Consider the following 14,419-nt stretch of genomic DNA (forward strand, 5'->3'; position numbering starts at 1 on the left):
GATACATGTAAAAAATTTTCTGCGATTTATACAAGAGATGAAATTGAGTGTTAGAGAGTGTAAGAGTGATACATGAGGATGGAGAGAGGAAAATTCCTTCAGAAGGGAAGGTGGAGCCAGCCTGGTGGCTCAGTGGTTAAGTTGGCATGTTATGCTTCGGCGGTCTCGGGTTCACTGGTTTGGATCCCGGGCAAAGACCAACCTATCACTTATCAGGCCATGCTGTGGCAGGCATTCCACATATAAACTTTAGGAAAATGGGCACAGATGTTATCCCAGGGCCAATCTTCTTAAAAAAATGATAAAAAAAGAAAGAAAGAAAGAAGGGAATGTGGAAAGCGAAGGTTCCAAAGTCCACTTCGTCCTTTTTTCCAAAACCTGCCTTTCAAATGTGAGTTCTAGACACCTGAATGTTTGACAGTAACAGCTTCCCAATTGATCTTCTAATTTATAGGCTCTGTCCTCAAAATAATGATTCAGAAATAAACTGCAATCTTTTTCAATAACTAGTTTCAAAATTATTTTCTACTTTTAGCCTCTTCTTAGTATGTCTGCTTCCAAATGAGCATCATGATGTCTTAGATGTGGGAATCAGTTGCCTTAAGTGCATTGTTCAATAAGGAGCATTCTTTTGTTTGTGTGAAGAATGTATCATATTAAGTTTAAACCTGTAAGGATCAAGAGCAGAGAAGAAAAATGATCTTACAGCTAATTATTTTTTAAATTATTATAGTTAACTTGTGAACATTATTTTTGAGGTCAGATTTTATAAATTAGAAGAACAATTCAGAAGCTGTAATTGTTAAACTTAGGAACCTAGAATACACATTTAGGAAGCCTTTTTCTTAAAGACAAAAATACATGTTTTCATTCAAGGGTCATGCAGAAAGTGTCCTTTTACAAAGTAGTGAATTGAGTCAACATAAAATGATTGGCCCTTTGTGTATTTAGATGTAATCTGTGGCTGAGCTGAGGTATGCTATTTCAGGATGATGGAGGTAGAAAGACTGCATTTGCCACTTGGATCTGAAGTGTAACTGTAGGTGCAATCTTTGTAAAACTGTTAATTATTTTTGCATGTACGCCTCTTGAACTATTAAATTAGTTATAATAATACGTCTCTCCATTTCATTAAGTTAACTGATATTAACCATGCACAGCTCCAGTCACAAAGCAGGCCTTCAACAAATGTTACGCTGTCAGTCTGCATTCAGTTATTTAGTTGAATCACTATTATGAATATATTTCTTTTTATTTTTCCAGGACTGTGCAATTCAGTCAAAGGCCTCAGTGTAGGGCCTCTGGTTTGTTATTTATCTCCTACTTCAATGGGTACAGACAATAAAAATCTCCTCCAGGACTCTCTGTTGCTGAATTTTCCCGGGTCCCAGGCCCTTCAGCTCTTTCTCTTTGTGCTTTTCCTGGTTGTGTATGTCCTCACAGGTGGAGGTAATATGACTATCTTGATATTGTGAGTACTTGCCATCAGTTACACTCCCCCATGGAGTTCTTTCAGAGAAAACTCTCTTTCCTGGGAGTTTGGCATACCATAGCTGCAGTCCCTAGAACCCTGGCCATCCTCCTGGAGGGAAACCGAACCATAGCAGTTACCAGCTGCCTTTTGCACATATATCTTACTTCCTCATTGAGTTGCACAGAGTACTTCCTCCTGGCAGCTGTGATTTGCAACCACTATCTAGCCACCTCCTCACCTCTACACTGTGGGGCAATCATGAGCAGCCTGCATTCAGCGCACTGGCCCTGGGCTCCTGGTTCTGCAGTTTCCTGGCCATTGCAGTGCCCACAGCCCTCATCAGAAGCCTGTCCTTATGTCAATCCTGCACAATCAGCCACTTCTTCTGTGACTTGTTTCTCCAGGTTGCCCTAGCCTGTGCCAGCACACAAGCAGTGGAATTCATAACCTTTGTGATGGCTTTGGTGGTGATTCTGAGATTGTGCCTCGTCACCCTGGTCTACATCATCAGCACCATCCTCAGCATCCCCTTGGCCAGCAGAGGAGCAAAGCGTTGGATCTGAATAAAGCTGTGCATGTCCTGAATACTGTGATGACTCCAGATCTAAACCCCTTTATCTACACTCTCCATAACAAAATAGTAAGGGAAACTGCTGAAGAAATGGAAGGGAAATAAGCCACCTACAAAAAAAGAGATCTCTGTAAATCATCTCCACAGTTGTGCAGAGGTCCCAAGTATAAATATGGAAGAAAAAGAAAAAAGTTTCTTGACAGAGGGAAAGAAAAAAGTGAAAACATCAAACAAAAGAAATGAAAAAACTGCATACATTTGCTCTACTTCCTCATATATGATGGGAATGGGACTTCCTGATATAAGCAAAACTGGACTTTTTTTTTTCTTGAAAAGATTTTGCACACAAATTTGTTCTAGACTTTCACTTATAAAGTTAGGTGCATATAAGCAGTAAGAAGAGTGTTTTACTAAAGAAACTCTAAATCCCTGTCCCTTTTAAAGATTGTTTTGATTACATAAGTGAAAATTCTTGGCAACTATATTTGTGAAATATGGAATATTAGAATTACAAAAAGGTTAAATGGATAAAAGGATAACTAATGTCAGAGCCTGCAATAATTACAGCACACTATTTCTTGATAAAATACAGTACAATAGATACATATAAAAACTGATAATTTTAATGTGCCACATTTGTTTAGCAAGGACTGTGAACAAAGAAAACTAAAAAGCAGTGGATGGAGATTTCCCAAAAAATTAAAAATAGAAATACTTTATGACCCAGCCATCCCACTACTGGGTATCTATCCAAAGAATTTGAAATAAGCAATTCCAAAAGTCCCTTGCACCCCTATGTTCATTGCAGCATTATATACAATAGCCGAGATGTGGGAGCAATCTAAATGCCCATCAACTGGTGATTGGATAAAGAAGATATGGTGTATATATATACAATGGAATACTACTCAGCCATAACAATATAAAGTTGTCCCATTCACAGCAACATGGATGAACCTTGAAGGTATTATGTTAAGTGAAATAAGCCAGATAGAGAAAGATGAACTCTATATGTCTCCACTAATAGGTGGAAGTTAAACATAGAGACAAAGATAACCGATTGGTGGTTACCAGGGGAAAGGTGGGTGGGGGGTGGGCACCAAGGGTGAAGTGGTGAGCCTACAACATGACTAACAAGAATGTACAACTGAAATTTCACAAGGTTGTAAACTATCATAATCTTAATAAAAAGTTAAAAAAAAGCAGAGGATGAAAAGTGAAAAGTAGATAAACAGGATCCCAGGAGGGTTTGGACAAAGCAATAGAAGTCCCTTACAGAACAATGTGTTGACCTTAGAAAAGGAAAATACTACTGGATTCTGACTGCCAGCAAGTCACCAAGGTTAGGATCTCCAGGGGCTCCAGGGGAAAAATAGCTATGGAAAAAATAACTATGGTAGTGATTTGATCTTCCTCCAAATGACTTTATCCCTTAGAGAGCAAGATACGGTCTTTCTCATCATTGGCACATGAAAGTTAATTTCCCTCCATTTATCCCTGTTTTGGGCCATAGGTTAGAAGTAGCAAAAGGGCTCAGCAGGCTGAACCAGTCTGCGGACATACTCTGTCTTGTTCCACACTGACTCACACAGGTGCACAGTGGGCTGCTTCTCACAGGGGAAAGCCTGCAGAGCTGAGAAGCAACCACCTCTTGGACCCTGTTTGTTTGTACTATTGAAAATTCCTCCTGGGTCCCTACTCAAAAAGGAAGGGGGGGAAGGTAGTATAAAAAGGCTATATATTTGAAGGAACTGGGAGAAAATATTTCATTGTGAGAGTAATAAATATTGATTTTCAGAATTTATGTGTATGCTGAAAGCCTACCTCTTAAGGTAGCATAATGAAACGATGTACACCTCATCAGCTCCCTCTTTTATCTGAGCATAAGGTTAAACTCCATAAAATTCCTAAGCTTAAAAAAACACACAAAAATCACAAGGAAATTTTTGGAATTGATGGATGTGTTTAGTACTTGGTTGTGGTGATGGTATGATGGATGTATGCATGTCCAAACTAATCAATATGTGCATGGTAAAGTTGAGCATTCTTTTGTCTATCAAGTATACCTTAATAGAGCTACAAAATAAAATAAATTTTTAAGGTTACTTGCAGATTTCTAAGAATCAGAATTTCTAATAAAAGTCAGATTTTTACTCTCTGAGGACAAATAACATCCCTGCTTTGATGGATGAGCCCCAAATTCTGAAAAAATAGAAAAGCTGTTGCTACTGCCAATCCCAGTGAAAGTTATGTTCAAGATTTCACCCCCTCTGCACACCTCATTATATCAAAACCAAGGAAATCATCTTCATCATTTAAAGTGAAAGACTACATGCATCAGTTTGACATGATACTGTATTGAAGATTTAATGTTAAGTGAAAAAAATAACTGAGAATGATCTGAATAACTTTATTAACTCCGGTCTTTCTTCCTATGTTGTTTAAAAAAATGACATACTCTGAATATAATTTGCATGATATAATGTCAAGAAAATATCCTTAGCTGCTGGACTTAGATTTAGTTTTCTTTCTTGTTTTAATCAATAATTTATTTAAAAATTAATTTGGGATAAATTAGAATTATCAGAATTATTCCCTGGAGGTAAATTACTGGAAGTGGAAATATAAAGTCACTGCTAAAGAATTTTTAAGTCATTTAATCCATTTTGCCAAACTTCTTTTTAAGAAAATGGTGTTGGGGCCAAGCCCTTGGCACAGTGGTTAAAGTTCTACTTCCTCTGCTTCAGCAGCCCAGGGTTCAAGTGTTCAGATCCTGGGTGCAGATGTACTCCACTCATCAGCCATGCTGTGGAGGCATCCCACATACAAAGTAGAGGAAGACTTGTACAGATGTTAGCTCAGGACCTCAGGGCCAGTATTTCTCAAAAAAAAAAAAAAGAAAAATGTGCAGGATTGGCAACAGATGTTAGCTCAGGGTGAATCTTCCTCACAAAAAAACAAGAAAGAAAATTGTATTAATGTAGAGGCCTTCAAGTGTGAGAAGCCTGTTTCACAAAATTCTGTTCTATTGAAAGATAATTTTGTGTTTTTTTCAAATTTTTTAATATTCCTCTATGTAAATTATTTGGCAACATTTATTTTTAACATTTTTATCTTTTTCACTTTTGAAGCTTTAACTTTTCACGACAGTTATTTTAGTGAAGAGCAAATTGAATAATATGCATTTGTACAGAAACTCTTACTTTTGAGACTGAATATACAAATGGACTAGGGCCAGATCTTATGTGATAATAGAACTCTGCCTCCCAACCTGGAAAGCAATCACCCTAGGAAACCAAATCACAACCCGTGCAACAGTCAGCACAAAACAGTCTACACCTGATCAATAACTGCCAGCTTCCAAAATTTTAATTCTGCTTTCAACACAGGACCAACCAGACAAAGCCAAATACACTCCCTAAACCATCACATAGGATGTCCTCCATTTACCTAGTGGCCTCCAGCTTCCCCATGTCAGCAACTTTCCATCAGGGCACACCTTGACCCTCCCCTGCCTTCTCCTCTTCCCTTCCCTCTTCCTCCCTCTCCCTTGTCTCTTCTCTTCTCTTCTTATTCATCCAGTAACACTTCCCTATTGTATTACAGACTTTGCAATATTTTTAATGAATGATAGAGCAAGTCTTTCTTCATAACTCATCCTGATCAGTATTTGCTTAGCTAGTATTATGTGTATATATTTCCATGATAAATGTAGGATCATTTATCTAACTAAATAAAAGAGCTCATGGAAATTTTTATTGGTGTTATATTAAATTAATAAAATAACAGAATTGACTACCTAATGAGATTTCATAACTTAGAACATGAACTGATTTTCCATTTGTTCAAATTACTTTTTAATTGAAACTTATCCTGGGATCATTGTATATTTACACATAGTTGTAAGAAATAACACTAAGAGGTCCAGTGTACTCAGATTTTCAAAATAATAACATTCTGAAAAACTATTGCCAGCAAATATGATATTCTGGAAAGGGCAAAAAATATATATGGCAGCATATAATATCACAACCAGCTTATTGGCATTGATACAACCCACAATCTTATTCAGACTTCTCCATTTTTACTTGTTTTAATTTCTGCGTGTGTATTTAGTTCTATACAATTTTATCACACTTGCAAGTTTTTGTGTCCACTGCAGCTATGATAATGAATACTTTTATCACTACAAGAATTTCTTGTATTACCTGCTTGAAAATATAGATTTGATTTTTTATAACAATCTTAGGTATCAAGCAAAATTTAATGGAAAATACATAGTGTTCCAATATACTTTCTGCCCCCACACATGCATACCATTTCCCACCATTAATATCCCCAATTATAATAGCATATGTTTTTCCATCGATGAACCTATATTGGCACATCACTGTCACCCAAAGTCCATAGTTTACATTGTTTCACTTTTAGTGTTGTTCGTTGTATGGATTTTAAAAAATACATAATGACATACATATCATTATAGTATCATACAAAGTATTTTCACTGCCCCAAAATGCTCTGTGCTCTGCCTGTTCATCCCTTCTTCCCTTCTATACCCTGGCAACTACTATCTTTTACTGACTTCATGGTTTTGCCTTCTCCAGAATATCATATAGTTGAAATTGTAAAGTTGTAGCCTTTTCTGATTGGTTTCTTTCACTTAGAAATATGGGTTTAAGTTTTTTTTCCATGGCTTGATAGCTTTTCTTTTTAATGCTAAACAATATTCCATTTTCTGAATGTGTCACATATAGTTATCTGTTCAACTGCTGAAGGACATTTTGGTTGCTTCTAAGTTTTGGCAATTATGAATAAAACTACTATAAATATACAAATGCAGGTTGTGTGTAGACATAAATTTTTAATTCATTTGGGTAAATACCAAGGAATATGGTTGCTGGATCATATGGTAGGAGTATGTTTAAATTTGTAAGAAACCAGCAAATTGTCTTCTAAAGTGCCTATGCCATTCTTCATTTCCAGCACCAATGCATGAGAGCTCCTGTTCTCCATATCCTTGCCTGCACTGGTGTGGTCAGTGTGCTGGATTTCGGCCTTTCTAGCTGGTGTGCAGTGATATCTCATTCTTGTTTCAATTTACCTTGTCTTTGCAAACTCTTCACAGTGATTTCTGCAAAATATTTTAGTTGTGATGAGATCCAAATTAACTTTTTTCACTTAATGTAATGTGCTATTTCTATCCCATTCAAGAACTTTCTGATTAGCCTTAAATTCTGATATATTTACTAAAACAAAATCATAATTTTGAGTTTTACATATAAATCCATGATCCATTTTGAATTGAACTGGTGACCACACCAGTGCAGGCAAGGATATGGAGAACAGGAGCTCTCATGCATTGGTGCTGGAAATGAAGAATGGCATAGGCACTTTAGAAGACAATTTGCTGGTTTCTTACAAATTTAAACATACTCCTACCATATGATCCAGCAACCATATTCCTTGGTATTTATATTTTATATTGGAATGATTTTTAGCAGTGCTTCTTTTTCTGCCTACCGACGTTCAATTTCTCCAGTACTAATTGTAAAAGGGTCTTCTTTCTTTCACTGTATTGCTTTTATCTCTTTGTCAAAAATTACTAGGGTATAACTTTATGGCATATTTTTGGATTCTCTATTCAGGTTCATTAATTTGCCTGCCTGTCCTACAGTTAAAATTACAATGCCATGATTATAATAGCTGCAGAGTAATACTAAATATTGTTAAATGGTTTACTGCTACATTATTCTTCAATATCAAAATTGGTTTAGCTACTGTCAGGTATGTGCTTTTCATATAAAGATTTGAAGAAGTTTGTCTATGTCTACAAATAATTTGGTGAAATTTTGGTTAGAATTTTAGACCTATAGATCAATCTGGGGATAATTGATGTCTGTACTCATTATTCTATCCATGAACATGGTGAGCACTGCAGAATCCTCTGCACATAACAACTCCTTCCAGACCCCTGCATTAGCAGAAGACTTGATCAAACTCTAGCATGGCTTCTACTAGCATAAGTCTGTGTAGCTAGAACACCCAAGCCCAACTTTAAAAGTCTTGCCTGAGAAAGCTCAAGCTTCCAGAAAACTTACTATTTGTTGTAGCCAACACCATATTATAGGCCCCTGCCCTCCGTTTTCTAGTGTATTTACCATAAAGGGCTTACAATTTTGAATATATATCTCACAATTCTCCCAAGAACCTGACAGCCAGTACTTTGATATGCAATTATTAAGAATAGGGTCTCTTTCTCTCAACCTCTGAGTGAAGATAAAGTCCTGACTTTGATAACCCCCAAAAGCAAACACAGCTGACCTAATCACAGTTACACTGACCAACCCTTTATACCTTTTCACTTCTATGACTCTAACCCCCACACTTCCCACTCCCCATCCTTCGTTTAAAATTCCAAAATGACATATGCACAAGTTAGAATGGAGCTCAGATCTTTCCCCTGCTGTCAGTAGTTATGAAATAAAATATGTTTTCACCACTTTAACTGATGTGAGTTGTGTTTCTCTTTGATAACAGTGTATTTCTCCATTTATTTACAACTTCTTTAATTACCTTAATCAGCATTTTATAATTTTAAGCATATGGATTGTGTACATATTTTATTGAGCATATACCTGAGCATTTCATGTTCTTTGGAGTGATGTTAATTGATACAGTGTTTTTAATTTCAGCATCTGCAGCATCATCATTAATAAACAGAAATAAGATTGTCTTTGTGAGTCATTTTTGGTTTTGGTGATCTTTTTGGCCTATGTACCTCCAAAATTGTTTTTTTCAATTGTGAGTTGATTTTGTATTTGGTGATCTTTTTGTACTATATATTGCCTTGAATATTTATTTCAATAGATTCCTAGATTCAATACATTCCTTTTCAATAGATCACTAGTTGAATAATTCACCTAAGAACTGTTTTATTTCTTCTTTTCCAAACTCTATGGCTTTTATTTCTCTTACTCTTATTATTGCTAGAACATTTTGTATTTTGGTTCAATAAAAATGATGAAAGTGGTTCAACGAGAATGATGAAAGTGGCCATTCTTGCCTTGTTCTCCATTATGAGGAAATGCGCTTGACTTTTCACTGTTAAGTATGATCTCAGCTGTACCTTTTTTATAGATAATCTTTAACAAGTGAAAGTAATTTTTCTCTATCTTGAACTTCCTGGAGTAGGGCTTTATCTATTTATTTATTATCTATCATAAATAGATGTTGGATTTTATCAAGTGCTTTTCTAGCTTCTTTTACTTGTAAACAAATATAGACCTTAAACCAATAGATGGCCAGTTATTTCTCCAGCAAAAATGCGTTTACTTGGGCCAGCAAAGAATAGCAAATTGGAGTCTGCACCCATGGCAAAAGACATGTGAATCCACAGCAATAAAGGGAGGAGAAACATTTTTATAGAGGAGAAGAGGAAGTCAGGAGGCCTATTGTAAACAAAGAGTACAAGCTGTGGCTTTTCCTTGGGTGATTTGGGACAGTCTCTCATTGGCTGAGCTTTCTGCTCGTCAAGAAATGTAAGTCTTTCTTCTTCCTGTTGGGCGTTGCTGTCAACATAGGGCATGAGATATCCTCCCTTGGCCTCTTGATTCTATATTAATAAGATTTCCGTTTATTAATTTCTAAACGAAATTGATATTCTTGATTTATTTTTAAATATTGAATCAGCCTTACATTCCTGTAAGAAATCCCCTTGGTCATGGTGTAAAATACTTTTTATACATTGTTTAATTTGGTTTGTTAATATTTTTTTAACATTCTTATATATGTTTATGAGTTATTTGTAATAGGAAATATTGTAGTTTTATTTTATTGTACTCTATCTTTTTTATACTTTATTAACTTGGAATGAGGTTATTAGAAATCTCATGTTTTATTTTCTGGAAAATATTGATATCAAACCTGAAGTATGTTTGTTCACCTGTTGCACAGCAAACCAATTTCTGACAGCTGGTGTAGTGGAAGACAGTAGGAATTTTATTTATGCACAGTACTGAGTAAGGAGAGAGGGCAGCTAATGCTGAAATCCCAAACTCCCTGAAAAGCTGAAAGGAAGGGTTTTTATTTGGGGTTTTAGGTAGGGGAGCAGGAGCGTATGGCCTGGCTGCTCAGCAGCTTTCCCACCAGCCAGGATCTCTTTGCAGGGAGGTGATAATTAATCTGGGTGCTGGTCCTTGGCTGTGTCTGTCTCCATGGAGGATAGTGGATTCTGGAGCCAGGAAGCCAGGGAATAAACAGGGAATGAGCGTTTTGGGTTTAACCCCATATATGCTGGGTTTAATGTAGGGAAACTGATATGAGGGTTGGTATCAATATTGTTTAAAATCTTTGTTAATTTGCATTTAGAATTTTGTTAGAACTATTCAGTGGTCCCAGTAATTTTGTTTCCAGCTCTTTTAATTATGAATTACATATCTTTAATGTTTATGTGACTATTCATATTACCTACTTCATCTTGGTTGAGTATTTTAGTTTAAAATGTTTTCTAAATTGTTTCCTTTTTCCAATTTGTCAAATTTATGAGCATATACCTGCGTTTTTCTCGATGGCTTGAGAATCTGTAGTAATATACCCCACTGGTATGCCCCATACCTTTGGGGATGAAGACGCTGCATTGAAGCATGTTGTGTCCGAATCCCACTTACAGGTGGCCCCTGGCAACTTGAGTATCTCTGGTTTGGAGAATCGAAAAAGACTTCCCACAATAACTCCCTTCCTTTCAGAGTTCAGAACATGCACTCTCAAATAAGCCACTTTGGTGTATAAATTATTTTGAACTGAAAGCAATTGGGAGCTAGCAGATTAAGAAAAGCTCTTGACCTCTTTCTTAACTGGCTAAAATAAAGTATAAATTTTCCTTTTGTTGAGGAAATTTATATTGACAAAGAACATTTCTACTAGTAAAGCATCTGTACCAGGAAGAGAGCTACTCCCAGAGACATTCTTTTCACCTGACTTATCTACACAGTAAGGTAAACTTTATTTACTATACATTTTCTTCATTCATCTTCCAATAATTTTCCTCCAGCCACTACCTGCTTCTGTTCACACAGAGGGCTTTCTGCTTCCCAGATTCCCCATGTGCACCAAGTGTGGACTGAGCCCACAATCCACAGTTGGTGTGGAGCTACCTGATAAAAGGTTTCAGGGCACCATCCTGAGCCTCATGTCTAACATGACCCCTGTTGCCAGCAATGCTTAGGACCTGCCACATCTGCACAAGATTGGGACAGGTGCACTGACAATAAAGGTTGTGGGAAATAACTGGCCCATACTCCACTCTATTTTGCTGGCTTTATGGCTGTGCTGTTTTCAGATTGTACAGGTCCTAAAAGAGAAGCCATATCCTGTTGTTGAAGTGGAACTATTGGACCAACATGAGAAGTTTCTTAACATCTGTAATACTAGAGAGGGGCCAGGAGAAGTATCAGAACACTTTTAGAAACCTGCAGTAAAATTAGTTGAAATGTCAGATATGTGTGTTCCTGCAGTTTTTAAATTGAGTTTTTTTTAAAAGATAGTTCTCCAAGGGAACATTTATTACACATTTGAGCACCTGAATGTCAATTAAAAGAAGCTCCAGATTTTAGATACTGTGAGTCTAGAGGAACCATTTAAGAGGATGATACCACTCCTTATCAAGGAAATTGAAGGACTAAAATTGCTTTACAAAGCAGTAAACACAAGCCAGAGGATAATAAGTATTTTGTAGTAATATGCCATAATAGGAGAATTGTACACATACCAGGAACTATAGAAGATGAAGAGGAGGATGTAGATAATGATGAAAATCTCATGCTAGAAAAAAATGTGTATGTAAGCATCTAATATGTCACAACAGGCCCATAAATTCTGTGTCAAAGAAACAAAAAGACTAAAATAAATCCTCAGTCAGTGTAAAAATATGCTCTGATTATAAATTATTTAAAACTTATGGTGGAACTTCCTTGGAACAAAAGTACAACTAATCCTCTGGATATTTGAGTAGCCCAGATTTTTCTGGAAAATGACAATTACATCACAGAAAAATTGATGAAAAGAGTGCTTAAATATTTGGGTATCAGACATCTGAAAAAGCAATCTGAAGTGCCCCTTCCATGTGTCGCAGGCCCTCTTGGAGTAGGTAAAACAAATGTGGGAAGATTAGTGGCCAAGACTCTAGGTCAAGAGTTCAACATGTATGCACTTGGAAGATATGTGTTCAGTCTGACATATGAGGACACAGGCATGGTTATGTTGGCAGTATCCCTGGTTATGTAACCAATGGCTTGAAGTCTGTTGACATTAATAATCCAGTGTTCCTATTAGAGGAGGTTGTCCAACAAGAAAAAGGTCTACAAGATAATCCTATAACTTCAAAGAAAATTATCTAAATGTGGTCTTTGACTTTTCCCGAGTTGTTATTATAACTACTGCCAATATCCATTGTTGGAAAGAATGGAGATTGTTTAGGTGCCAATAACTTTTTTTTGCATCTTGCAACTTGACTGTATTCCTTTATTATTTCTAATTTTTTTTAGTGGACTCTTTAGGGTTTTCTAGATATAAAATCATGTTAAATAAGAGTGGTGACAGTGGGCATCCTTGTCTTGTTCCTGTTCTTAGAGGGATAGTTTTCAGTTTTTCTCCATTGACAATGATATTTGCTGTGGGTTTGTCATATATGGCCTTTATTATGTTGAGGTATTTTCCTTCTATACCCATTTAGAGTTTTTATCATAAATGGATGCTGTATCTTGTCAAATGCTTTCTCTGCATCTATTGAGATGATCATGTGATTTTTATTCTTCATTTTGTTAATGTGGTGTATCATGTTGATAGATTTGTGGATGTTGAACCATCCCTGCATTCCCAGAATGAAACCCACTTGATCATGATGTATGATCTTTTTAATGTATTCTTGTATTCGATTTGCTAGAATTTTGTTGAGGATTTTTGCATCAATGTTCATTAGTGATATTGGCCTGTAATTTTCTTTTTTTGTGTTGTCCTTGTCTGCTTTTGGTATCAGGATAATGTTTGCTTTGTAGAAGGACTTAGGAAGCCACCCCTCCTCTTCAATTTTTTGGAAGAGTTTGAGAAGGATAGGTATTAAGTCTTTGAAGGTTTGGTAGAATTCATCAGGGAAGCCATCTGGTCCTGGACTTTCATTTTTTGGGAGGTTTTTAATTGTTGTTTCGATCTCCTTCCTGGTGATCGGTCTATTTAAATTTTCTATGCCTTTTGGTCCAGTTTTGGAAGGTTGTATGTTTCTAAGAATTTATCCATTTCTTCTGTTGTTGGCGTATAGCTTTTCATAGTATTCTCTTATTATCTTTTGTATTTCTGAGGTGTCCGTTGTAATCTCTCCTCTTTCATTTCTGATTTTATTTATTTGAGCCTTCTTTCCTTTTTTCTTGGTCAGTCTAGCTAAGGGTTTGTCAATTTCGTTTATCTTTTCGAAGAACCAGTTCGTGGGTTCATTAATTTTTTCTATTGTTTTTTAGTCTCTATTTCATTTATTTCTGCTCTGGTTTTTACTATTTACTTTCTTCTGCTGATTTTGGGCTTTGTTTGTTGTTCTTTTTCCAGTAACTTTAGGTGCACTTTTAGATTGTCTATTTGGGATTTTTCTTCTTTGTTGAGGTAGGCCTGAATTGCTATGAACTTCCCTCATAGAACTGCTTTTGCTGTATCCCACAGATTTTGGCATGTCGTGTTTTCATTTTCATTTGTCTCCAGGAATTTTTTTATTTCTTCTTTGATTTCTTCATTGACCCAATCATTGTTCACTAGCATTTTGTTCAATTTTTGTGGCTTTTCTGGTTTTCTTTCTGTAGTTGATTTCCAGTTTCATACCTTTGTGGTCAGAAAAGATGCATGCTATTATTTTGATCTTCTTAAATTTATTGAGACTTGTTTTGTGGCCTAATATGTGATCAATCCTGGAGAATGTTCCATGGGCATTTGGAAAGAACGTGTAGTCTGTGGTTTTTGGATAGAATGTTCTGTATATATCTGCTAAGTCCATCTGGTCTAATGTGTCCTTTAAGGTGAGTGTTTCCTTATTGATCTTCTGTTTGGATGATCTATCCATTGGTGTAAGTGGAGTGTTAAAGTCCCCTACTATTATTGTGTTATGTCTATTTCCCCTCTTATTTCTGTTAATAATTGCTTTATATATTTAGGTGCTCCTATATTAGGTGCATAGATATTTACAAGTGTTATATTTTCTTGTTGGATTCTTCCCGTTATCATTATGTAGTGCCCGTCTTTGTCTCTTATTACAGTTTTTGATTTAAAGTCTATTTTGTGTGATATAAGTATTGCTACCCCTGCTTGCTTTTCTTTGCCATTTGCATGGAATATCT

At 36.1% G+C, this 14,419-nt stretch overlaps 2 pseudogenes; both read left to right on the forward strand.

The window, feature by feature from the left end:
* OR6F4P (olfactory receptor family 6 subfamily F member 4, pseudogene) lies at window positions 1,365-2,126 on the forward strand (annotated as a pseudogene).
* On the forward strand, window positions 10,651-12,531 carry LOC111771958 (lon protease homolog 2, peroxisomal-like; annotated as a pseudogene).
* The last annotated feature ends 1,888 nt before the right edge of the window (window positions 12,532-14,419 follow it).

This window comes from Equus caballus, chromosome 15, assembly GCF_041296265.1.
Source record: "Equus caballus isolate H_3958 breed thoroughbred chromosome 15, TB-T2T, whole genome shotgun sequence".
Classification (NCBI taxonomy): Eukaryota; Metazoa; Chordata; class Mammalia; order Perissodactyla; family Equidae; genus Equus; species Equus caballus.